The sequence below is a fragment of the Chiloscyllium plagiosum genome, unplaced genomic scaffold (assembly GCF_037043375.1).
Source record: "Chiloscyllium plagiosum isolate Xiang-an unplaced genomic scaffold, Cpla_swu_hap1 HiC_scaffold_17, whole genome shotgun sequence".
Taxonomy (NCBI): Eukaryota; Metazoa; Chordata; class Chondrichthyes; order Orectolobiformes; family Hemiscylliidae; genus Chiloscyllium; species Chiloscyllium plagiosum.
This window is the reverse complement of record NW_028270155.1, coordinates 23965468-23992328: the sequence shown is the minus strand read 5'-3', so window position 1 is coordinate 23992328 and position 26861 is coordinate 23965468. Positions and strand designations below refer to the sequence as shown.

General features: G+C 41.4%; 1 protein-coding gene across 1 annotated transcript in view; it reads left to right on the top strand.

The window, feature by feature from the left end:
- Nucleotides 1-26861, top strand: part of cdh13 (cadherin 13, H-cadherin (heart)) — a 1096178-nt gene that overhangs the window by 956786 nt on the left and 112531 nt on the right. The gene's annotated exons all lie outside the window — the stretch shown is intronic.

The window sequence follows — 26861 nt, the reverse complement described above, 5'->3', positions numbered from 1 at the left end:
AAAATTGTCACTTCAATAACTGCTACCAGGGTATGAATGACTAAAGCAGATAGAATCTACTACGTGTTTTAGATTGAAGCATGTATAGTGCAACCAGCTGATAACCACTTATAGTTTTGTTATAGTTATATTAAACAATAGCTGTTAGAGCTGTGTTGGTGGAATATATATCAACGTCACTTGCCTCTGATTCCAAAAAGAAAAGCAATGATACTAAAGTTAAATAGTTATTCATCATTTACAGTTGAGTTATTCAAATAAATCTGCATTTTTGACCTTCAGATGCTGCCTAAATTTGCATTCATCTATATTAATTACTAAATACTGTAAGTCCTCCTTATCATGATCTTTGGCATGTTTGTAACTTTGAGGAAACTACCGGCCAATTAGCCTATGTGTTGTTTGCTGCCTCAACTGCTCTGAATGAGGTCTTTTACATTCTAACTGAACATCCAGACCATGGTGTAACAGACATGTCTATCAACCTTTGAAATTACCCTTTAAATCTAATCAGACCTCAGGAAGAATATTAGAAAGAATTGTAGTTTATCTCCCAGGATACCAGTAGGATTTGCTCAGAAGCTTCTGATAAAATTGACGCTACACTTAATCCTTTGCCTTTGGCAAATGGTCTTCCAGAACTAACACATGTACATACCAATATAATGGCAAATTGAACATAGAACATTACAGTGCAGTATAAGCCCTTCGGCCCTCGATGTTGCACCAACCTGTGAAACCAATCCAAAGCCCATCTAACCTGCACTATTCCATTTTCACCAATATGTCTATCCAATGATCATTTAAATGTGCTTAAAGTTGGCGAGTCTACTACTGTTGCGAGCAGTACCTTACTCAACATTTCCATTTCCCCACCAAGCTTTCCTGTGGTGGGTAACAGCAGATATAATTAAAATTCCGTTAAGGTTCTAATTATGACCTATGACCCTGCTTGGCCTCTGTGCAACCTTGCTGTCTGACGAGGAGTCCCCTCAGAAATGGGGAGATGGAGACTTTGACAGAGATACTGGGGCAAATAGGGCAGTAGTGAGACAAGACAGAAAATCCTACTCAAAGTCTTAGTGGTAAGAAATGGAAACGATTAACTTTACACAAATATTTTTTGACACATAGATGTTATAATCTTAGTTCCTTTCCTGCATGGAATGTTTTTTTTATAAGCATGAAATTCTAACTCTCTTTGTTTTAAATTGAACTTTATTTTGTTCCCATTGCACTAATAAGGTCCTGTCAGTTTCCTAGCCAGAAGGTCTTATGAGGAAAGGCTGAGGTTGTTTTCATTATAGAGAAGAAGGTTGAAAGGTGATTTAATTGAGGTGTATAAGATAATCAGAGGGTTAGATCAGGTGGACAGTGAGAGCCTTTTTCCTTGGATGGTGAAGGCTAACATGAAGAGACATAGCTTTAAATTTAGGGGTGATAGATATAGGACAGATATCAGGGGTAGTTTCTTTACTCAGAGAGTAGTAGGGATGTGGAACAGCCTTCCTGCAACAGTAGTAAAGTCGCCAATGTTAAGGGCATTTAAATGGGCATTGGACATACATATGGATAATAATGGAAGGGTGTAGATTAGATGGGCATCAGATTAATTTTTCAGGTCGGTGCAACATCAAGGGCCGAAGGGCATTTACTGCGCTGTAATGTTCTATGTTCGGAACATCAGTTTAGAGTTCTGTAAGATGACATGGGAGCTGCACTTGCATAGTGCAAAGCTTGGCTTGCAATGGAAATTCAACCATGACAGAGATGTAGGGGGATTGCTGAGGTTATGTTCCTCCCAATGGACAGCCATGGATGTGAGTCTCAGCACTCTGTGCCCTGCAGCACATGATGCACATGTGAGTAACTAGGATAACTGATGGTCCTTGAGGTAGTCTCCAAAGAACTTATCTGTGGTCAAAGGTGACCTCCCAGTCACCATCCATTTTAATTTCCCTTCCCACTCCCTTTCCGACATGACCATTCTTGGCCTCCTCCATTGCCATTAGGAACCAAACCGCAAATTGGAGCTGCAACACCTCAGCTTCCGCCTGGGCAGCTTACAGCCAGGAGGACTCAACATTGAGTTCTCCAATTTCAAATAATTTTCTTTCCCATCTCCCGACCCGCTTCCCAGCCCCTCCCCCTCCCTGCCACCAATCGGATTCATTCCTCCCGTCGACAAACCAGGTCATACCCCTGCCTGTCTTCACATATCCCCACTTCACCACCCTGCCCCCACCACACCCTTTATCTGCAGCTCCCTCTACACCCACCCCCAATCCTGAAGAAGGATTACACTCAAAACATTGATTTCTCTACCTCCTGATGCTTGCTGTGTTCTTCCAGCCTCCTATCAAATTAATCCTATCCTGGTAGATTAAAAGAATCCAGAGGAATATTCTGCAAAGTGGACTGTTTTTGTTTCAAGTGTGACGCTGTGCAGGAATTTCATACCCAAGGTGACTTTATTTATTATTTGTGTATTTATTATTTTACAACTTGTCTTGGTGCCAACGTGGCAGCTGCAGCTGTGCTTGAGGAAGCCCGCTGACTGGTTTGCCTTGGACTGCTTTGGCAGTAGTCCTCTGTAGGACCTGGGCTTCACTGGCTCCAGCAGAGGGGTAGTTGCGGTGGTGGGTGGCTTCTCTTGCACATAGCAAGCCGAAGTTTTTATTTTATTTGTTCCCAGATTGCGGTCATTGATCCCTCGGGCAACATTTGTTGCTCATCCTAATTGCTCTTGAGAAGCTGGTATTGCCTTTTTGAACCACTGCAGTCCTTGCGGTGCAGGCACACCCAAGGCTTCTTCGGGATCGAGTTCCAGGATTTTGATCCAATGACAGTGAGGAAATGTGATGCAGTTCCAAGTGAGGATGGTGTGTGGCTTGGAGAGGAACTTACACATGGTGATGTTCCACTGTATCTATTGCCCCTATCTTTCTTAATGGAGGATGACACAAATTTGCAAAGTGTTGTTTTGAGATATTTGTTGAGTCGCTGCAGTTGTACCCACTCTGCATCAATGTTGAAAAGTGACTATTGAAAGTGGCAGATGGGATGCTGGTGAAATGGACTGCTTTGTCCTGGATTGTGTTAAGCTTCTTCAGCTGGACCTGATGGAGGCATTTCATTCCATGGCGAGGGTAGGTAATATGGCAGGCTACCTCTTAAATGCCCCCCCTCCCCCAGCATGACAGTCTCTGGATGCCAGTTTGTCATTTCTCTACCCTCATGCTTCACAATGGCACCTCCCTTAGCCCCTGGAGTGAAGTAAAAGCTTTTGTCCCCATGCAGCCTAACTATTTAATGAATGCATCCATGCCCAAGTGGTGGAATGAGGAGCTGAGAGTATAGCTGGCTGATAATGACCGGCCTGCTGGAATTGCTTCTCCACAGTGGGCACCACCCACTCCACAGGGTACTGATATGTGACATCAGTCAGAATGTGTGTATACCCCTCAGTCCTTCACTCCAGACTGTGCATGATCTCTAAGACAGGGATATGTTCCATGGTTGCTTCTGCATCTTCTTCAGCTCATTGATAGCCAAATCCAGAGGCTCAACATCTGTACTGGGCTCATCAGGGACCTGTCTTCCAACAATCATCTGAGTGGCAGAACTATTGCCTGTTTATTCCTTCTCTAATCATGGGCATGTGTTCACCAGAACGAGACCTCAAGCTGATTCTGTGTACATTACCCATTGAGGTGAATGTCTCTATGCTGGTGGAGTATGGCAAAGAAAGCCCTGGAGGTTCCTCCTCTCTCAGAAATGTGCTGCATCAGGCTGGCAGAGATGGGCCTGGGGGCTGTTCTCCTGTTCGAGGAGAAGTCTTGACCTTTCCTGGGTCGGGGATTTTGAGGCTGCAGCGGAAAAACAAAGATTTGCTCATATTATGAGCTGCCACTCTTACTCAAGAACTTATTAAGACATTGCTGCTTGACATGCAGATAGGGTCGCTGCTTAAAGACTTCCTTACTAGATGACTGTAGATATCCAATCTCCCTTTCAGCACACGCATGTTTCCCTTGCTCACTAGCAAGCTAGACAAGCTGCTTCTCAAAGGGAAAGGAACCTTCTATCAGGCCTTGCTCTACCTCTCCCTCACTGTACAAGCTCACACTGATTATACATTCTTCTCCTGCAGAAAGAGAGAAGCATTATGACACGTTAGCTTACATATATGAGCACTATGCTGTCAATCTCCAGAGCTTTGAGTGTCTGTGTTAAAGGGCTCTGAATGAAAGGTAACTCGATGTTGTCAAAGAGCTAGAGTGTTGTATTGCAACAAAAAATACATACAAATCTTCAATTGGCTTAAAAACATTTTGAAAAGTTTGTTGGAGAACAGATTGGAAGAATTTTCTGATCCTTTTGCTATCAGCCATCAAGTTCCCTTGTCACACTCCAATAAAATAACATTGCTTCAGATCAATACCAGAATGAAAAGAGAAACATTCCTCTCACTGGTGTGGCAGAAGAATTGCTTTAGGCAATTCTTTGCATGGTCTGTATTAATCGCATGGAAAATTAAGCAACTGAGTGCTCTCCAAAACTGGTCGGATTAAGGGAAAAGGGATTAGGCTAAAATGGAATCAGAGGAATGGAATGTTGGATGGAACTATTGGCAGGAGATGATACCAGGGATGAGATGGAACTGAGGCATCGAAGATGACAAATTTATGGTAGGCAACGGTCTGTGTGATCAGGTAGAATAGGTGAATGGGACTTTGTGTCAGACAGTATGCATGCAGCAGAATTGGTGAATTGATTGTTGGCCAGTAAAAAGAGCAAGTGAGCAAGTTAACTGGAGATGATAGAGAATTGATTATCAGGCTCTAGGATGAAGGAATTGAAGCAGAGTGGAGTCAGTCAATGCTGTTGATGTGAAAGCAAGCAGTTGATTGGAATATTTTTGAAGAAAAAAATACTAAAACCATTTGGGACAATACAAGGATATGAGAGCAGGGAGGTTGAATGTGAAAAGGTGAATCAAACTCTTTTTTAAAAAATTTGTTTGTGGGACTTGGGTGTCGCTGGCTGGCCAGCATTGATAGCCCATCTTGGAATCTTAATTTTTAAAATACCAAGTTTTTTTTACAATTAATTATACCTTCGAACATCTACATAATGTTATTCAGAGGCATCAGATACCTCATCTGTACCAAACACTTTCATCATAAATGGAACTTCTATCAGTACATAGATTTTGATGCACCAATTTCATATCCTTTCCACTTTTTCATTTTAATAAACTTGAATATCACATAAGGCAAAGCAACTTGGACAACATCAAGGTCCAATGTTAAATTCCATCCCAAAACATTATCATTAATAAAAGCCCATTTATATTTTATTGTTTAGGACAGTTCTGCTGCACTAAACGTAATGTAGACTAAGAGCCCAAGATCAGAAAAATAAAACTTTAAAAAAAAATTCAGAAATGAAATTCTATGTTTGGAAGCATCAAAAGTGAAAATACTTTCAGATGGATAACTGCTGTTATATCTCTGATGAAGTAATATATACTAGGCTCCATTACACACATTACATAAGGAAATTTCAGCACGTTAAAGATGACATATAAATGCAAATTGATGTTGTAAAATTTTATCACCCTTGCATATAATCTATTCCAGCATGACAAATTACATTGGATTACAGATAATATTTGTCGCAACTTTTTTTTTGTTTGTCTTTTGTCAGTTCTGAAATTCTTAACTTATGTTTATATAGTCAACTATATTAAAATATTTATTTGCAAGGTTATATTGGGTAATAGTTGAAGAGTGGCTTTCGATGTAATTCAATCAGCATGACAAACATGCTGCAGGTCAAGATGGCCAGTATAGTCCATGAGAGAAAACGATACCACGTGGAGTTACGGCACGATTTTAAAGGTCACTGGCATTGTAAAACATAGATGTAAATTACCAGTTGAAGGTGCACAAGTCATGAAGCCGGTTCTGACTCTGGCACTACGACTTAACTTTGAAATGACTTTTTAAAAAATTCTTTCTCTTTACGTCCCTCTCACAAACCATGGACTTGCTTTGAAGATAGCATGCTTGGATGGTGCAGCCATTTTCTGATGTCTCCATGACACACTGCTATTTTTAAAGAGAGGGCAGGGCTGTGAGTGGTTAACCAATAAGCTCCTCACATCTAATTTACTTATAGAATTTGTTAGCTGTCTGAACAGGGCAGAGACAAATTTCCAAACTGAAGAGCAGGAAGAGATAATGATCTGGGGTGTGATACAGCCGGCCTGTCAGGAGTAGAACAGGGAGACATTATTTCTTGTTGCTGCTGATTTGAAATGTTGGGCATGCTTGTAGACTGTGAAGCTGCTGTCTGTCTGATCTCCTGCCTATTCCATTCTGCAAGGCCAGCGCCCTTTGCCTTTGGAAACGATCCTACAGATGCAGTTCATGACTCCAGCACATACATGATACCACTGATTGCACATCATGACCACTCACAGCAGTAAGGGCCTTTGAATCTCAAAGTAGCACACATCAATGATGTCGATATGGCTCAAGGTCAGTTGACTCTTAACTGCCCTTTGAAACAGCCTAGTAAGCTATGCAGACTTATTTAAAGCCCAACAGAATGGAAACCTCACAGTGTAGCTGGCTTGGACCATGACACTAGAAATAACAACGATGCAGACTGCCCTATCAACGCTACAAAGTCTTACTTTCTCGGGCTTGTTACAAAGTTGGGAGAGCTGTTCCACAGTCTATTCAAGAAAGAGCCTGCCATAGTCATTCTCATGGAATCATACTTTTCAGATAACCTCCCAGATATTCCCATCACCATCCCATGGTGTATCCTATTCCAAGAACAGGACACGCTCGCTAGTGGGGCTTCACAAAGCTTCACTGGAGGCTCACTGATGATGTTACCTAGAATGGTGATGAAACATCTGGAAATGAACCTTCCAGCTCACCAAGCAAACTTACATCCAGAACGCTCACTCATTGCAATGTTACAGTCAGGAAGGAATTGCCCTGATAGTCCTCAGTATTGACTTGGTACCTCAAGAAGTCACAAAGCATCAGAACAAACATGGGTAAGGAAATCTTGCTTTACTGTGTCTCTCCACCACACCCCCTTCAGCTGATGAATTAGTATTCCTCCAAGTTCCTCCAAGAAGAGGAAGAATGGAGTATGGCAAACGCACAGAATGTACTCTGGGTGTGGGGACTTCAGTATCCATCACTGAGAATGACTCAATACCATCACTACGACTGAGCTGGCTGAGTCCTAAAGGACATAGAGTGGACATATTACAGTCTTTGTTAACTGAACATGACTGTCTGTAATATCAATGCAGAATTTGACTGAATGTGTCATCAAGAAACCCTGGCAAACCTGGAGTCAATAGGAATCAGGAATATCTCTCCATTGATTGGCATCATACCTAGAAAAGTGTTTATGCTTGTTAATCATCTCAGCTCCAGGACATTTCTGCAGGAGTTCCTCAGTCTTGTGTCTTCGTTCTAACCATCTTGAGTTGCTTCATCAATGACCTTCCCTCCATCTTATGATCAGAAGTGGGGCTGTTCATTGCGTGATCGTCAATGTTCAGCCTGATTCATTACTATTCAGGTGCAGAAACTGCCTGTGCCTACATGCAGAGAAACCTGGATAATGTTCAACTTTGGCTGATATGTGTTCAGAAACATTTGTGTCACACAAATGCCATGCAATGACTTTTTTAAAACAGGAGGGAATCTCACAATTATCATTTAAAAGTCATGGCATTAACATTGGTGAATTAACTACTAACAACTGCCTGAGGATTACCAGTGACTACAAACTGAACTAGACTAGCCATATAAATACTCTGCGAAAGTGAGGACTGCAGATGCTGGAGATCAGAGTCTGGATTAAAGTGGTACTGGAAAAGCACAGCAGGTCAGTCAGCATCCGAGGAGCAGGAAAATCGACATTTCAGGCAAAAGCCTTTCATCAGGTGGTTCCATCCTGATGAAAGGCTTTTGCCCAAAATGTCGATTTTCCTGCTCCTGGATTATTACCTGACCTGCTGTGCTTTTCTAGCACCACTCTAATCGAGACACATAAATACTATGGCTCCAGGAACAGGTCAGAGGATGCAAATTCTGCAGTGAGTAACACATTTTATGACTTTCCAAAGTCTGTTCACCATCTACCAGGGGCAAGTGCAGGAATATGATGGAATATTCTCTATTTTCCTCGATGGGAGGAGCTCCAAAAGCACTCAAGAGGCTCAATACCATTTAACCCAAAGCAGCCTGCTTGATTGGCATCACATCCACAAACATCTGCTCCCTCTAACACGAACAATTTGTAGAAGTGTGTTCTAACAATAAGATACACTGCAGAAATTTTCTAAGGCTACTTAGACAGCAGCTTCCAACCCCATGATCTAGGAAGGAGAACTAACACAAAACGCACCCGACCCCATAAGATACCTGACATGAAATCTATCAGAACTTACCTGGAGAGCAGCCCAGACACCTTTGCAAAAAACGTGACTGGACCTGAAGCAACAAATTGGTGGCAACTGAGACCAGGACCCAACTGGACAAATCCGAACACAAGCAGAAACTTACCTTCTCCAGTGGGTCCTAAGCAAATTCCCTCTGGTAAAACAAACAGTTAATTACTTGCTACACTGGGTCCTAAGCAGACCCTCTGCAAAAATACACCAAACTGCAACCTACCTGCTCCACAGGGTCCGAGGAGCAGTCGGAATCCACTCCAGCAGACCACCAGACCACTGCGTGGAAGCAGGGTAAGCATGCTGGCCTGATAGTAAGACTGAGACTACGCTGTTTCAAGACTCCCCTTCCAGGCTTACTCCTAGCAAATGTACAATCTCTGCAGAATAAGATGGATGAACTCAGATCACGGCTCAGCTTCCAGCGTGAACTGCGGGACTGCTGCGCACTCTGCTTCACAGAAACCTGGCTCAACCTATCCATTCCCGACTGCGCACTTCAGGCTGATGGTTTTTCTATCCATTGTAGGGACCATACTGCATCCTCAGATAAGACAAAGGGTGGAAGGGTTTGCTTTTTAATCAACGACTTGTGGTGCACAGACATTGCAACCGTGGGCAGCCATTGCTCCCCAAACCTTGAACTCCTCTCCATCAAATGCTGCCCCTTCTATCTACCACAGGAATTTACCACTGCTAGACTAACTGCTGTGTACATACCGCCACAAGCAAAGCTTGAGGAAGCTCTGGATGTGCTGTATTCCAGCACTAACAACCTGGAGACCGAACACCCCGAGGCTATGTTTATTGTGACTAGTGATTTCAGTCAGGCCAATCTAAGGAAGATGTTGCCCAAGTAGCACCAGAATATTAACTGCCCCACCCAGGGCCCAAACATTTTAGGACACTGCTACACCACAGTGAAGGATGCCTACAGCACCATCCCCCGCCCTCATTTCAGAAAATCCGACCACAATGCCTTGCTTCTTCTTCTGGCTTACAGGCAAAAGCTCAAACAGGAGACCCCCCCCCTGATGGATACGGGTCCAGCGCTGGTCGGAGGAGGCAGAGGATTGATTCCTGTGCTGTCTGAAATCAGCTGATTGGCCATGTTCAAACAATCTGCAGGTACCTTGGATGAGTATGCCACCACCATCACAGACTTTATCAGCAAGTATGTGAAGGACTGCATACCGAGGGAGTCAATCCGGGTGTTCCCCAACAGGAAACCCTGGATGAATCAGCACGTACAGAACCTGCTAAAAACCAGGCGTGAGACCTTCAGATTGGGAGACCCACTCAAATATAAGGAATCCAAGTTTGACCTTCGCTGTATTGCTTGTGAGACAAAGCTTTTCACTGTGCCTCAGTACATGTGACATTAAATTAAATTTAATTCAAATCAACATAATGTAAAATGAATCTACAAATGATTTTATCTAACTTGCAAGCTCCCCTCCAAACCACTACCATCCTGATTTGGAACTGTATTGTCATTTCTTCAATGCCACTGGGTCAAAATCCTCCAAATCCGGGTGTGTGCTCCATATGGACTGCAGCAGTTAAAGAATTTGCTGATGACACAAAAGTTGCTACGAAAGTAAGTTGTGTAGTGGGCATAAGGAGGCTACAAGATAGTGAAATGAATGAGCAAAGATCTGACAAATGGTGTATAACATCGGAAAGTGTGCATTGTCCACTTTGCAGAAAGAATACAAAAAAATTCTTATTATCCCAAATAGTGAGTTGAAGAGGGAATTGGGTGTCCTTGTGCTTAAATTGCTCAAGGTTAGCATGCTCATTAACTCTCTTTGTCTCTCCCTCAATGCTGCCAGACCTGCTGAATATTATTAGCTTGTTCTGTTTTTATTTCAGATTTCAAGCACTGCAGTATTTCATTTCTGGTTTAACTCCCAATATGTGCTACAATTTTTGTTCATATGCAAAGATTAGTCAATATAATATTGTAGATTCTGCGCTGTCATTTCTACCGATTGCCGTGAATCCTACACACATAAAGCACTGAAGTGATTATCCTCTGGAAGGATTTGAATTATTACCTTCATTTGCTTAATTTGCTTGCCCATTGACCTGAAATTAATTATTAATGATATAATGAAGAGTGTTGGTGTTTCAAAACACGAAGTAATTTGTTTCCATCTTAATCATTACATACATATTTAAGGAAAAGTAGAATCCAACATCAGATGTGCATTAAATGAGAGTTTTCACAATCAGTGATACAATAAATGAAAAGGAACTATGTGATTTTAAAGATAAATTGTATAATTGCAATACAAACTAGACATGAATTTATTTAGTCTTGCAATTTAATTCATAAGTAAGAGCTTATCTATTCCCATTCAAAAAGAACATTTAATGGCATTGTACACTTAATAAATGTAAAGTCACCACAGTCCTATCAGACTGTAGGGCCCCTTGCTCATGAGAGAAAGACAACTGGTGATGGTTTAACCTGAGAGTAATCATGGCTCGGGTGAGGAGAGAAGGTTGCAAAGATACTATCTTTCGTGGTGACCTCAGCTAGTGTGGGAATCAAACCCACATTTTTGGCATCACTCTGTATCACAAGCCAGTTGTCTAGCCAACTGAGCTAACCAACTTCTCACCCACAATATAGACTTAGATCTCTTTTGTCCTCTATAATCAACATATTCATGTGTGGCTCTGTATTGGAATTCTGCCTATGCCATATTTGTAAGACCTACTGCATGGTCAAAAGGGCTGCCCATGAAACAAACATTAAACTCCATACGTCTACACATCAATGGCCTGTTTGATTCCCTTTGCAAAATTTGTTTGGGATAATATTGTGCATGCTTTGGTCAGTGTTCTCAAGCACTTAACTAAACCAGTGTTCTTTAAAAGGACCAAGGATCACTGCCTCCTAGAAGGATAGATGCTAATTATTTCATCTGCTTTTATTGGACAACTTGAGTGTTTCTCCCAAATTCACAAGAAGTTTTCAACCAGGTGCTGATCACTGTTATCCCATCCTGGACTCAACAAGATAGAAATGAAGAGTAGAAACTTATAGGAGTTTGAGCAATGTGGGTTATGATGAGATATGTAACAGAATTGAATAATAAGTCCAGTGAGGCCCATCTTGATGTTGAGAACATCTTACTGCAACTTTTATGCTTTTGTGGAATGGTATAATGGGTTTCTTGTGAGGCAATTGTGTGTTGCCAATTAAAGGGGATTGTCACTTGTTAAATATTTCATTAACAGCCTAATTCACCGCCTTAACATTCAGCTTCCCATCTTTCTAAGGATCATCAAAAAAAGGCTAGATATCAATGAATTTTGACTCATATATCAGGGCAAGTACCTGGTGACTAAAACTCACCAGGTGCAAAGAGCCACCATGTTGTTTAACTCCAAACAGTACCTCATGGCACAATCCATGGCCATCAAGGGCATGCCTTTGTTCATGGACTTTGGCATCTGACATTTTCCAACTACAGAACTCGCAATCATCAAGAGTGGCCATAAAGATAGGTATTTCGATAGCAGTTACATTTGTGGCTACACAGAGACTCAAGCAAACAAACAAAACATAAAACAATTAAATTGATGGACATGTAACAAATAATGTAGAATGCAATGTCAGCTATGCCACCAAAGTGCCCTCAACAAGTTATCGTCTTGCTCTCCCATCCACTAAGGACATCCTTGGGTCTGCAGCTAGACTGCTTGGCAGTAGAGTCTGATGGCTCTGGAGTAACACTGGGGCTTTTTGCTTCTGAATGGCCCAAACATTCTGAGGGTCTTCTCGCTAGAGGTATATGAACCTGTGGGCGGCACGGTGGCACAGTGGTTAGCACTGCTGCCTCACAGCACCAGAGACCCGGGTTCAATACCTGCCTCAGGCGACCGACTGTGTGGAGTTTGCACGTTCTCCCCGTGTCTGCATGGGTTTCCTCCGGGTGCTCTGGTTTCCTCCCACAGTCCAAAGATGTGCAGGTCAGGTGATTTGGCCATGCTAAATTGCCCGTAGTGTTAGGTAAGGGGTAAATGTAGGGGTATGGGTGGGTTGCGCTTCGGCGGGGCTGTGTGGAATTGTTGGGCCGAAGGGCCTGTTTCCACACTGTAAGTAATCTAATCTAATCTAAACCTCTGCAGTTGCATCTTCCAACGTTAAGAGGCAGGAGGAGGGGGTTGTAGGCAAAGTGGGTGTGGAGGGTCCAATCACCTCTAGAGCAACGTGAGAGGGGATCTCAAATGTGTTTGTTTGGGCGTTACATGACAGCTTCCCTGGCGCCACTCCCTCAGTCATGAAACCCAATAGCTGGAGTAATGGAATGCAGGATTGTTCACCACACACTACCCGCCCTCCTCCCCCACCCCACACACACACACATACACACAAAACCCACGACCAGAAGATTCTGAGGGTGCTGGACCTGTCTAACCATAGCAGCCCACCAACCTGTCCATGAGGACAGACAGACAGTCACATGAAGCTGCACTCCGACATTCCCGTAATCCAATTTCTAGGCTACAGAGAAAATAATGACAGTTTTTGTTGGCAGCTGGACTAAGTTATACAACTGGCACAAGAGCAGCATCATATTACATTGAGCATAAGGGAGATTTATCTTGGAAATCTGCTGATGTGTTATCTCCATTGCCTGAACTATGATGTCCAAGAAGGCAACTGATTGCATATATCAATATATTAGGCTACTGTGGGAGACCATTTATATCTTGGATCAGTGAAACCCAGCCTAATTTCCATCCCGTGGTTACTAAAGGCTTGCAGCCAAAGTCTAGAGAATTGCATCTTTCAGCAGACTTCTGTTAGCACTGCCTTTGCCTGCCAGATGTCCAACGGTGCAGCTGATGGCTCTCTGCAGGCTGGTGGGTTTGTATTCTTTAACATCTGACCATTTGTAGCAGTTGATTCCTGAAATGATGCATACCATATGTTTCAATCCACAACTGCAAAACTTAAACTATTCTATAGTCTGATTCAGAATGCCCCCCCCCCCCCCCCCCATGAATTTAAAGACATATTCTTTTCTCCATATTCCATAACACGGAATCAGTTGCTTCACACTGTCGGATGCTAACCAATGAAACTGAAGATTCAGTAACTCTCTCCTCCCACCCCACACTTCATTTAACTTGGCTGCTGGCCAACTGTTTATTGTGAATCTGCTAGAGGAGTAAAAGAGAAAACTCCCATGTGCCACATATTTATTATTTGTTATTGGATCAGTGATATAGAGAATAAAACAATCAAAGAGATTTTGTTCAATACTATTCCTTCTGGTGAATACAGCCAATTGTATATGAGAGAGCTTATGGTAGCCTCAATACACACAGCTTGTCACAGAATTTTCATTTTGGAAAGATAAGTCATTCTCTGGGGTTTTTTTGGTTGATAACGAGACCCTTTACAATAAACAAGCTGTTTTAGTTCACTGCAATCAGAAAGGTACAAGTGTAGATAGATATGGTACTATTTTGTTCCATCACCTTTTCACTTCAGATAGAAATTTTGTGGAACAGTTCTGCAGAGGATTGAATAAGTCTGGTGTATACTTCGTCTTGGGCTGAAATTTCCCTTGTGTCAATGTCAAGCCATGTTCAAATTTCCTGAAAATTCATTAGAATGCAGTCAAAAGTGAAGTGAACTGAAAGCAGTGGAAGCAGTTATGATCCAAGAACAGTGCAGAAATTGCCATATATTTTCCCTCTAATAAACAGGAAAATTAAAGTTTGCACTCAAAACCATTACACACGCACATTAGGCATTGTATGTTTAAGTGCCTGCACCGGGCAAGCTTTTCCATTTTAAATGTAACATATTTATGCCAAAAAATTGCAATAAAAGAGACTGAGAACTGTCATGATACAGAGATAACAAGCCAAACCAAATCAACCTTATTATCATTGGATTTGCCACACAATGAAATTAAAACATGCAATAGACCTTAAAATTGCATAATCGTTCCTAACCAGAATTTATGAATCACAGATTTGGAGGCCAACTTTACAAGTTAAACAAAAATTCAATTTATTATTAATCATGCAACTTTAGCAGAAGACAAATAAACAACAAGGTAATCTAATTTCCATCTATGATCTCAAGCCCAATCTTCTTTGATCATACCCCAGCTCTCACAGAGACAGATAGATAAGTTGAAAATAAAATTTAAGACTTGTAATTTGCCAGTTTAATAAACCATTTCAAATGATGGATGCCAGGCCTTCTTGAAATTCTTGGACTATGAGAAGTAGAACTGTATGCCTCACGTGAATTCCAAAGTCACTGGTTAATGCAAACAATCTCAGCAGACCTCTATAAACATTCACTTATTTCCCATGGACTGGGATTCTTTTTTCAGAGCATTCAACAGTTCAATAACTCGATTGAAAACCTAACACAGCAATATACAACAGCAGTCTCCAGAGCTTCAAACAATTACCTCCTGCTAAATAAATCAAGTCAGCATCCGTTATTTTTTCTTTTCAGTCAACATTTCCTGTGGTTGGCTGGTTTGGACTCTACCTTCCTTCATTAACAAATTAAGCATTCGATGAGCTACCAGCTCTGGGCATAACACAGCTTGGTACTGAGTGTCCCTTGAAAAGTAATTACGTTGAATTCAGTCTCGAGGCTAGTTCCTACAGCAAACTTGTCTTTGTTCTTTTCTCTTTTTACAACAAGCTGTTCTTTAAAATCAACTGTGAGCCTCATTTCACAGTTTCAAACCAAAACAAAAAGTAATGAGGGACTCTGCAGAACACAGGGCTAGAGTGTATCAATTTCAGTAAAGGGGCTGAATCAAAATTCCCTAAAGTGGGTCCACTATGTTTGGGCCAGATACTAAATTTAAAAAGAATCTGCACCAGGAACACAACAGGTTTTGAACCCAGTCACTTTTATTGAAACAAGGACAGGTGATGAGTGAGGAGTCAATCTACTCACCAAGGAAGGCAAGGATCATTGAAGCATTATGTGGAGGCTGTGTGACTTCATGTTAGTTCACATTGACTAAGATTTAATGTGGGTGATTGTGATCTTACCGACTGATTAGAGAATATGTTGTAACCCTATGTTACTCCTATGGGGAGATGAGGATGCGACCAAATTAAATGCCTATCAACAATTTAACTGGTCAGGTTTGGACCTTTACTAAAAATGGAGATCCTAGTGTGGAAATCCTGCCCACAGGGCAAACAGAGGCTGGTAGTTCTCCATTGCCAATAACGCCACTCAGAGTAGTGGCTGCTGTGAGTAATTCTGCAGGGACTTCATCATGGATCATCACTGAGCACAGATGAATGACAATGGGATAGAGTTTGTGGCTAGTGACAGGGGTACAGGACAGGGAGGCGAGCAGGGTGATTTGATGGCATTCAGCATCTCTCCTTTTGTTCCCAAAGCCAAATCCTTTAATCAGAGTGCCCCTTTCCCTTCCCTCCCCATACCCCCCCCCCCACCTACCCATGGGTTACTGGCACAGGAGAGCAGTGGGACTCCTATTTAATCACTGAGTCACCCCTACAGGTCAGCATGGGGCTGCATGTTCTTGTGGTACAATGGCAGTATCCCTATCTCTGACCTGGAAGACTCGGGTTCAAGTCCACTGGCTCCACAGGTGTGTAATAACATCTCTGAATAGATTGAATAGAAAATGTTTGCAGATGATTGATTTGAATTTGTCACATCAATGGGCCTAATTTCATTACCTCCGTCTCAGTTTCCCCCTCTAACTGGAACCTCAACTTCCTGACCCATAGACCGCAATCAGTAAGAATAGGCGACAACATCTCCTCCAGCATTGTCCTCAACACTGCTGCCCTGCAAGGCTGCATACTCAGCCCCCTATTATACTACTTATACACTCACAATTGTGTGGCCAAATTCTATCTCAACTCCATTTACAAGTTTGCTGACGACACCATCATTGTAAGTCAGATCTCAAAGAAGAAAGAGATTGAATGCTTAGCAGCATGGTGTAAAGACAACAATCTCTCCATCAGCATCAGCAAAACAAAGAAGCTGGTCATCGACTTCAGGAAACGGAGTGGAGGGCATATATCAATGATGCTGAGGCGGAGATGGTCAAGAAGATCAAGTTCCTGGGAATGATAATCACCAATAATCTGTTCTGGGAGAAAGTGAAGACTGCTGACGTTGGAGATCAGAATCAAAAAGTGTAGCATTGGAAAAGCACAGCCAGTCAGGCAGCATTCAAGGAGCAGGAGAGTTGACGTTTTAAGTATTAGCTCTTCATCAGAAATTCCTGATGAACAGCTTATGGCTGAAACATTCACTCTCCTTCTCCTCGAGGCTGCCTGACCGCCTGTGCTTTTCCAGCACCAACAATCTGATCCACCCCCGTCGATGCGATGGTCAAGAAAGCTCAACAATGTCTCTACTTCTTGAGGCTAATGAAATTCAGCATTTTTATAGATGTGGCACACAACGCATCCTATCTGAATGCCTTACAGAGTAGTATGGCAACCGCTGTTCCCAAGACTGCAAGAAACAACAGAGTCACGAACACAGCCCTGTCCATCATGCCAACCAGTCTTCCAACTATTGACTCCATCTATTCTTCCCCTGCCTTGGAAAGGCAACCAACATATTCAAAGACCCCTTCCAGCCCGATTATACACTCTTCCACACTTCCATTGGGCAGAAGATATAAAAGTTTGAATGCATGGACAAATAGTTTCAAGAACAGCTTCTTCCTGGCTGTAATCAGACTTTTGAACAGACCTCTCAAATGTTTTCTGCACTCTGTTCATTACCCTGATGTACTTGGTATGGTTCAATCTGCCTATATAGCACACAAAACATTATGTTTCACCATATCTCGGTACATGTGACAACAATAAATTAATAAGTCAATCAATAATTGACATTCCACTGTGAGCCAGTGAAAAGTAGTTTCTAAAATACTCCTCAGTATAAGGTTATCAACTGACAAGAGTTTAATCAGTCCACAGTAGAGAAACCTTGCTTCTTTGAGTTTCTGATTTAATCACAGGAGATTGTCAAGCCACTAGCATTCGGATATGCAGCCTATTCCATGATAAAAATCCCATAACACCAGGTTATGGTCCAACAAGTTTAATTGAAAGCACTGGCTTTCGGAGCACTGCTCCTTCATCATGTGGTCTATCTTATGAAGGAGCAGCGCTCCAAACGCTGGTGCTTCCAAACAAACCTGTTGGACTATAACCTGGTGTGTGATTTTTAACTTTGTACACCCCAGTCCAACACCAGCACCTCCAAATCATATTCCATGATAAAGAGGGCTGAGCTGATTCGGTCTTTGACGCTATAATGGGCTGGATTAAATTCCATCCGTACATTCCCCACAACTCTCACTCCCAACTTTCACCTCCCCAACAACTATGATCAGGTTGTCCTACAGAAGCTCTCCCATTATCCACTCCTCCCCCACCAGAAAGACCTCCTGTTCTCTACTGGAGTCTAACCCACACTCCAGCAATGTCAACAGCAATGGTAATCATGGAGTCTTAAACAAAACTAAAGCCAAGAGGAACCCATTCCTCTGGATTTGCTAACCTCAGATGAGCACCTGCAATGTGGAGTGCACCTCAAGGCTCAAATCTAATCTCAAGTAAATTACTTTGTTTCTCGCTGATCCTAAAAGTCTGACCATAAATTGAACAGAACCTTTGATGAACAGACCTTGTCTCCAGTCAAGCAAGGTGTTAGTTCATTAGAGTTCCAGGAGCAGCTAAATAGAATTAATAGGACCACAACAAATAGGTTAAGTCTTCACTGGCTGTCTGGTCAGTAAGAAATATTTTAGGCATAATGTGGAAGTGAATAGAATAACTAGTTTTAGAGTAGATGTTATTCTATTAAATTGATTTTTTTTCCCATTACTAATCAGAAACTCAAAGAAGCAAGGTTTCTCTACTGTGGACTGATTAAATTCTTGTCAGTTGATAACCTTATACTGAGGAGTCTTTTAGAAACTACTTTTCCTGGCACTTATTAATTCCTTCTAATGTCCTGGGGTAATTGTTTCTATTCAGAGACTTCTGCTATGCAACATTAAAGAACTTACTTCCTCATGATGTGAAACCGCTGTGAATTCTGAAGTCCTCTATTTAACAGTATTTAAATATTGGGATTTTGTTCATGTCAATAAGAAGGTTTGATGTCTTTTGTTTGATGTCTTTTGCTTTTAAGTCAACTTAAAAATCATCATCTGGCATTGCAATCCAAACTACAAAGGTGCAGTCAATGGGGTTGAGGAGAAAGGCTAGAGGCTTTACCATACAACTAATATTAGTTTTGTCCAATTCCCTGCATGTCAGCATTTCGTACGTGATCTTCAATACATGAAGAAGGCTGTACAAACATGTTTCTGAATTCATTATTCATAAATTGTTGCTTCTATTATTGGAGTAGTGACTTGTGCTCGAAATTTGTTAGCCTCATTAGGTAGGTGTGAAGCTGAAGAGGTCATTCTCAGTTTAGCTTTTTTTCGGTCCTGTGGGAGCTCACTGTAGGTACCAGAGTCAGTCAAGTGCAGGGAGAGGACTCCATCACGGACTAGCATTAATTCCGTGGTGCCCGAAAAAATACACCTGCTCCTCCTGACTACCAATGAATGTCCTTTTTAAAAAGTCATTCATTATGCCATATCAGGCCAGAAAATCAGGCTATTCTCTTTGCATTAATGTTTTTGAAGCTTTCTGATTCAAGTAGAGATGTCACACATGATGTCAACCTTTCCCTTCCACCCCATGATGAATGTGTTGGAGTCAGCCTAGGGTATATTTAAGGGGTCAGGCTGTTAAACTCTGCAATATGGGCACTGTGTCCCCAGTATGCCACACAGTAGCCTGCTGTCACTTTATAATGTGGATAATGTGATGAGATCAAATGTCTGAATAGGTTGATTTCGAGTAACTAAGCTGTTTAAAAGACATTGTCCAGAGCTACAATCACTGAGATAAGGCTGGACAATCATAAGCAATTTATTTTATCAAAGCATTCTTACTAAATTCTTTTAAAGATATTACTTCAGATGACAGGAGCTAAGCCGAGCACAATTTTTTTCAGTATCCGTTTCCTTGCCAGTCAATTTAATTATAGGTGCACCATATCTTCTGAGGTCCTTTATTGAGCCTATCTTGCCCTGTCCATTCTTACAATAACTGGGCCACCAGCTTGACTCCTCGCTCCCTTTTTGTTGCTGGCATGAATTCAAACCCCCCCCAACACCACCGCCCCCACCGGCTCTCATCCTATACTTCTGATCATTTGTGCCCAATCCTCACTTTGGCTAAGAGAATGACAGATCAAATTTTAGACACTTTTGAGCAGCATTCTTGCTGGCCAAAGAGCTTTTAAAAACCCTAGCCTATGTCTTAGGAAGTGGCTATGTTATTGACGATAAGATTTACCTAAACTACAACAGAAACACTTAGATCGAAATTAGATGATTAGATACCAGAATAGTACAATACATGAATAGAACTGTATCATACATCTGAATAGGAGATGAACTCTGAGAACAATATTTCAGAACAAAGCAATTAGATCAAACATTATGTCAAATCATTGTACTCATATTTCACTGCCTTCAATTTGAATCCTTCTCAGACTGATGATGTCTCCACCATGAGTATTAAATTAAATGAGCTTGGATTAGTCTCAATGCAACTGTTTTGGCTCTGAGCCAATAGCAGGACATTTGCTGTAATTTGATCTTGATTAGCATTGCATTGATATTGCCATTTGTAGGGAGTGGAAATGTCACATGAGTGCCCCTGGATACAAACAAAATATAAAAACAATGTAAAAGTAATTTTGCTCTGCTTCTGTACTACAATAATTTGTCTTCTTCTGCCCTGCAACAAAACTGACACTGGATGTAGAAACTGTTTCCCAAAATTGACTTTCTGTGTTGAATTCATCTCAAAAGATAAACATAACAAAAGCAGTGTACTTTTAGCAAGATCATGGGGGAGAACTCCTGGACAATTGAAATCAGTCAACCAAGTACAATACATTGAGCATCATGAAATGAAAGTTACTTCCATGCAAATCAACCTGGTACCTTTTGCACTGGTTTAAAAAGCATTGGCAAAAAATAACCAGGACCCAAGATCAAACCATTAAAATGTTTAGTGAATTGCACTCACTTGTAGTTCTTTGAGAATTTTTTTAAAATTCAACTGGAAGCATAGCCGATTATTTAAAATAGAATTTTCTGCCAAAGTACTACGTTCTTAAAATAGTAACCAGTTTACATTAATGAAATGAGTAAATGGATCTTACAATGTTTAAAAGTCATTTCCTGTTTGTTTTAAATCAGGTGACTCATGGTCCAGGCAAAATCATTTAAAATGCTCACAACTGAAATTAAACTAATTTGAAAAAGTATTAATGAAACTGAATAAGGTTACCAATCCATCAAAAAGTTATTTTATTGAAGGGTGAAAAATGTAAACACATATTTGTAAGTCTTGTCTGATCACTTTGATTCATACATTTTGATTATGTTTGAACAGAATCTGCAGTATCAGGGTTTAGTGTCTCACTGTGTGATACACTAAAGAGACAGTTTTTGTTGCAAACGTTTCGTCCCCTGTCTAGGTGACATCCTCAGTGCTTGGGAGCCTCCTGTGAAGCGCTTCTGTGGTGTTTCCTCCGGCATTTATAGTGGCCTGTTCCTGCCGCTTCCGGTTGTCAGTTTCAGTTGTCTGCTGTAGTGGCCGGTATTTTGGGTCCAGGTCGATGTGTTTGTTGATGGAGTTTGTGGATGAGTGCCATGCTTCTAGGAATTCCCTAGCTGTTCTTTGTTTGGCTTGCCCTATAATGGTAGTGTTGTCCCAGTCAAATTCATGTTGCTTGTCGTCTGCGTGTGTGGCTACTAAGGATAGCTGGTCGTGTCGTTTTGTGGCTAGTTGATGTTCGTGGATGCGGATTGTTAGCTGTCTTTCTGTTTGTCCTATATAGTGTTTTGTGCAGTCCTTGCATGGGATTTTGTCCACTACAGCGGACAGCTGAAACTGACAACCGGAAGCGGCAGGGACAGGCCACTATAAATGCCGGAGGAAACACCACAGAAGCGCTTCACAGGAGGCTCCCAAGCACTGAGGATGTCACCTAGACAGGGGACGAAACGTTTGCAACAAAAACTTCCAGCTCGGCGAACAGAACCACAGCAACGAGCACCCGAGCTATAAATCTTCTCACAAACTTTGAACTAAAGAGACAGTATACATCATCAGTGTTAATTGATGTAATGTCAAATGATCTTGCTCTCTCTTACAGCCTTACAGTGAGATGAAACAATGATAAAAAAATTAATGTTTTCCTTAATCAGAAAATACTGTAAATATTCTTTGTTAGAATGAAACTGTATTATACAAACTTTGGGTATTACTTTACCTCAAACAAACCTGTTGAAATTAGGACCCAAAATGCTGATTGTATGCAAAGCTAAAATTACCCCAGGAACTTTTGATCTCGATCTTTTAGAGTCATAGAGTTATACAGCACAGAAATGGATCCTTCGGTCCAACTCATCCATGCCAACCAGATATTCTAAATTAATCTAGTCCCACTTGCCAGCACTTGGCACATAGCCCTCCCAACCCTTCCTATTCATGTTCCCATCCATATTCCTTTTAAATGTTGTAATTATACCAACCTCCATCACTTCCTCTGGCAGCTCATTCCATACACGCACCACCCTTTACATGAAAAGGTTGCTCCTTAGGTCCCTTTTAAATCTGTCCTCTCTCACCTTAAACCTATGCCCTCTACATTTGGACTCCCTACCCTGGGGAAAAGACCTTGACTATTCACCCTATCCATGCCCTTCATGATTTTATGAACCCTCTATAAGGTCACCCCTCAGCCTCCAACATTCCAGGGAACACAGTCCCAGCCTATTCAACCTCTCCCTGTAACTCAAGCCCTCCAATTACATGAATATCTTTGTAAACCCTTTCTGAACCTTTTCAAGTTTCAGAACATCTTTCCTATAGCAGGGAGAGTGGAGCTGAACAGAGTATTCTAGAGGTGGCCTAATCAATGTGCGGTACAGCCACAACATGACCTACCAACTCCTGTACCCAATTCATTGACCAGGAAACTCAAGTGTATCAAAGACTGCCTTCACTACCGTGTAAATAGAGGATGCAAATAGGGAGTAGCTTGGCTCCACTTTCAATGAGCTATGAACCTGCACACCAAGTTCTCTTTGTTTGGCAGCACTCCCCAAGACCCTACCTCTTTATAATCAGTATCTGTACCATGGGAAGACTATATCTTTTTTTAACTTTGCTTCATTTTTGATTGCGGACTGAAGTGGGGCAACTGCTATTTTAGAAATCAAGGATTATGAAAGGAAGGATTGCTGCATTTTAGACAAGCAAGCTGCTGAAATCATGCTATGTCAGTGTACACTGTTACTTTGTTGGAGGAGGCCTGTTTGTAGATGACCTGTCACCAGGGGTTCTGCACAAAGAGTGATTTGGTTGGCAGCAGGTTGCTGATTAGTTTGTGAAGTTGTGACCAGTTGTGAATGACAAAGACCACCAGGCTGGCAGCAAATATTGAACTGGCTCCTTGGGAACTGAACAGCTTGTGAGTGTACATGATTTTAGCAGAAGCATTTGTGCCAATGCAAGGGGCAGATGGTGTGCCTTTCTCTCCAGGGAAACATCTAAATCCTGAAGAAAGCCAATTTATTTTTCTTCATAGTTGCTGTAAGCCAGGCCTTTAACAGGTTACAATTACCTGTATTAGTACCTATCGCCTCTCCTTCCTGTACAGAATGAAAAGAAACTGAATACAGAAAATCCTGACAAGGAAAGGATCATTTCAATGAACCATGAGGGCTGAGGCCATTGAACTGCATCCCCAGTTTCTTTCCCTCCACCCATAACACCATATTTTTGACTGTCTGTATCGGTCTGTATGTGTGACATGTGGAGGCATTGTTATAAGGGAATTTTAATTTGTAAAGTTAGACATCAATGTTGGTGACTACACATGGTTGTTTAAATGTGGTTAGAATTTTTAATTGTAATAAATAGTTGTGCTTTTTAAGTACAGAAGCATCAGTATTTATGCTAACCAGAATTTATCTGACAGGTAAATGGAGGGACATTGCAGACTTTGATAAAGTATTGAACTTGTCTGATGATTGTTGAAACAGCTAAGGTTAATTTCCACTGCAGTGCCCCAGTGCGGCTTGACAATTACATTATGTTCTTTATATTTCTCTTTGTCTTCCACAAATGTTTCCCTTTTGCTTTTAATACCATTGCAAGATTGATCACTTATTAGGTAGAGTAATTATGAAGCTTAAGGCTGAATTTGACAATCAAAAATTATCTTCTTCTGACATGATAATCAGAGCAGCTCTAAACATTGACAGGATTGTAGAGAGGCAGGACCTTCCCTCGGATCCTTGTGGGAGCTGAGTGAATGCCAGAACTATTCTCTTGAGTCATCACAAACTATTAGTTAAGGAAGCTTAATGGCACTCAATTGAGCAGATAACAATTTAAGTCCATCCCTGCAATTAGACTGAATTGTCATCCAAAATTGTATTTTGTGGCAGTTAGATTTTCAACTATGAAATGTATTTATGCAAAGAGAAGTTATGTTGATATTCACATTTGCCACCAACAGAGAAAAAAAAGCATAGTCATAAACTATTTTGACAACAAAAGATCTTTAAAATAATAGTGATTGATTAAGCCAAGTTTTCCTTTGTTCATTCACTTTTTGGATTAAAATTACTTCAATTCATGTCTTAAAATATTCAACATAGACTAACTGGCATGGTACTCTCAGCAAGCTAATGCTAATAAAAACTAATACTAAGCTGTCAGAGCAGAAAAATAAGGCTGCCTTATTTTTGCGTTATTGTTTTTAAAACTGCCTGGTTTAACTAGAGCCATCAGCCTCTATATTAATCCTCAGCATGAAGAATGGTAAAGGGTCAGGATGAGGAAATTTTTGAGGATGTAAATAGGGAGTAGCTGATAAAAGCTGCCATATGGGAAGTTTGTCCATAATATACCAAAGCAATGGATTGCCACCACTTTACAATGGTAGATAAAATGCTATTTGAGTCTCCTGCAATATTAAATTGTTTGCCACTGCATGGATTTGCCAGGGTCAGGGAAAGCCAATGAAAGTTGGGAGGATCTGTTGTTGCACAAGGTAAGTGAATTTTTTTCTCCCCAGCATTCATTCTTGGCCATGAGGAGGAGGAGTGCTTCTCACTGACCCTCAAGAAAGCCCTCTGCCCACTGTCTGCTACCGTTGTAGTCTCTTTTTTCCGCCCTGACTTATTTTCTCGTGTCCCAATTCCCCTATCTTAGTTCCAATACCTGGAATCATTCCTTTGGTTCCTCGACAGCAACATTCTGCCACTGGCTTGCCTTCCTAAATTCCAGCATGAAGTAGATCCAATACAGGCCAATAAGATTATTATTTGGATTTACTGTTCCCCAGAAATGTCTGTGCCATTGTGCAGGATATGAGTGATATTGGAGTTGATTGGTTTTGCAAAGCTGGGTCAACATGCCTTCCAATAATTGCATGAAAAATTGTTATTGATACATGTTGTAGGTGGGTTGTTGTATAAGGCAATATGGTTCTGAAGATGTTAATGCTCACGTTACATTGAGCTCCATCCTTTTTGATCACATTGCCACAGTCCTTAAGTTGAGATAGTGAGTTCAACATGAGCCTTTGGAGGTGGTATGCATACACCTCCTAAGTGTCCTAGAAATTATTTCTTTATGGTGTTGCAGCTGTACTTATTGCTGGTGTGCAATACACCATTTTATAAATGAAGAGCAGTGCCTTTTCTGTAAAGATTCCCAGTGGTGTTTCCTCTACTACTGATCACTATACATGCCTGAAACCAATTATAGATAAAGGAGGATTGGTGGCAGAAAACATTTCAAATAACCCTTAGTCTGAACCACAGACTGGAATAGGTGATGGATACCATGAAGTACCTGTCATGGCTATCAGAATAATACCACAGTGGTTGCTTCAATCTTGGGTAGGACGACATCATGTTGACTGCAGGACATGTTTCAAGTTGGTTTTAGTTATGAGGACAGGTTGGAAAAATTCAAATTGTTTTCACTAGAAAGACAGAGGCTGAGGGACAATCTGATAGAGGTCTACAAAAGTACGAAGGGCACAGATAGGGTGGATTGTTAGAGGCTTTTTCCCAGGTGGAAAGTCACCTGCAAGATGGTACAGGTTCAAGGTGAGAGGGGAAAAGTTTAGGTGAGAAGTGCAGGGAAAATGTTTCACACAGACGGGCTGGTGGGTGCCTGGAATACATTGTCACTGGAGGTGGTAGAAGCAGGCACATTAGCTTGATAGACACATGAACGAGAGGTAAACAGATGAATAGAAACTACATACAGGCAATAAATAGCGGGTCTAAAGGATTACCGAATTGGCATAGACTCGGTGAGCTGCAGGATCTGTTCTGTGCTGCATTGTATTACATAGGATATTGCTTCTAACTTGTATATATTAAGTTAGCTATTCTAGTGATCGCCAATGAGTTGTAAAGAATATCTCATTGTTTAGTGCCAAGGATGAACGTCTTAGGGTGAAGTCCATTATAAAACTCCCCATAATCCTCTATAGTGTGGTGATTATAAACATCTCCAATTGAAGGGTTTGTAAAAAAACATTTGGCATAGGCCAGAATTGACTAGAATGCTTGAACATATTTACTGGTCTGAAATGATGAATTCTCATAACATCACTAAAATCCAGTGCTCCAACGAGACATTTTCTCAAAGGAACATAAATTTCCTGACCAGCTAGTCATCTTGGTGGCAAGAAATACTTCTAAAATGAGAGGAGATCTCATAGAACCCCATAAAATTCTAACAGAACAAGACTGGAAGAATGTTTCTAATGGTGCGGGGTCCAGAAACAGGGGTCATAGTTTAATGATCAGGCATAAATCTTTTCGGACTAAGATGAGGAGAGATTTCTTCGCCTGAAAGTGGTGAGCCAATGAAAGGCAGGAGGATCTGTGGTTTCACAAGATAAGTGGAATTCACTACCACAGAAAATGGTTGAGGCTAAAACATGATGTTTCTAAGAATCATAGAATCCCTACATTGTGGAAGCAGGCCATTTGGCCCATCGAGTGCACACCGACCATCCCAAGAGCATCCCACCCATATGCACCCCTCCCTACCCTATCCTTGTAACCCTGCATTTCCAGTGGCAAATCCACCTAGCCTGTACATTCCATGGACACTATAGGCAATTTAGTATGATCAGTTCACCTAACCTGCACATCTTTGGACTGAGGGA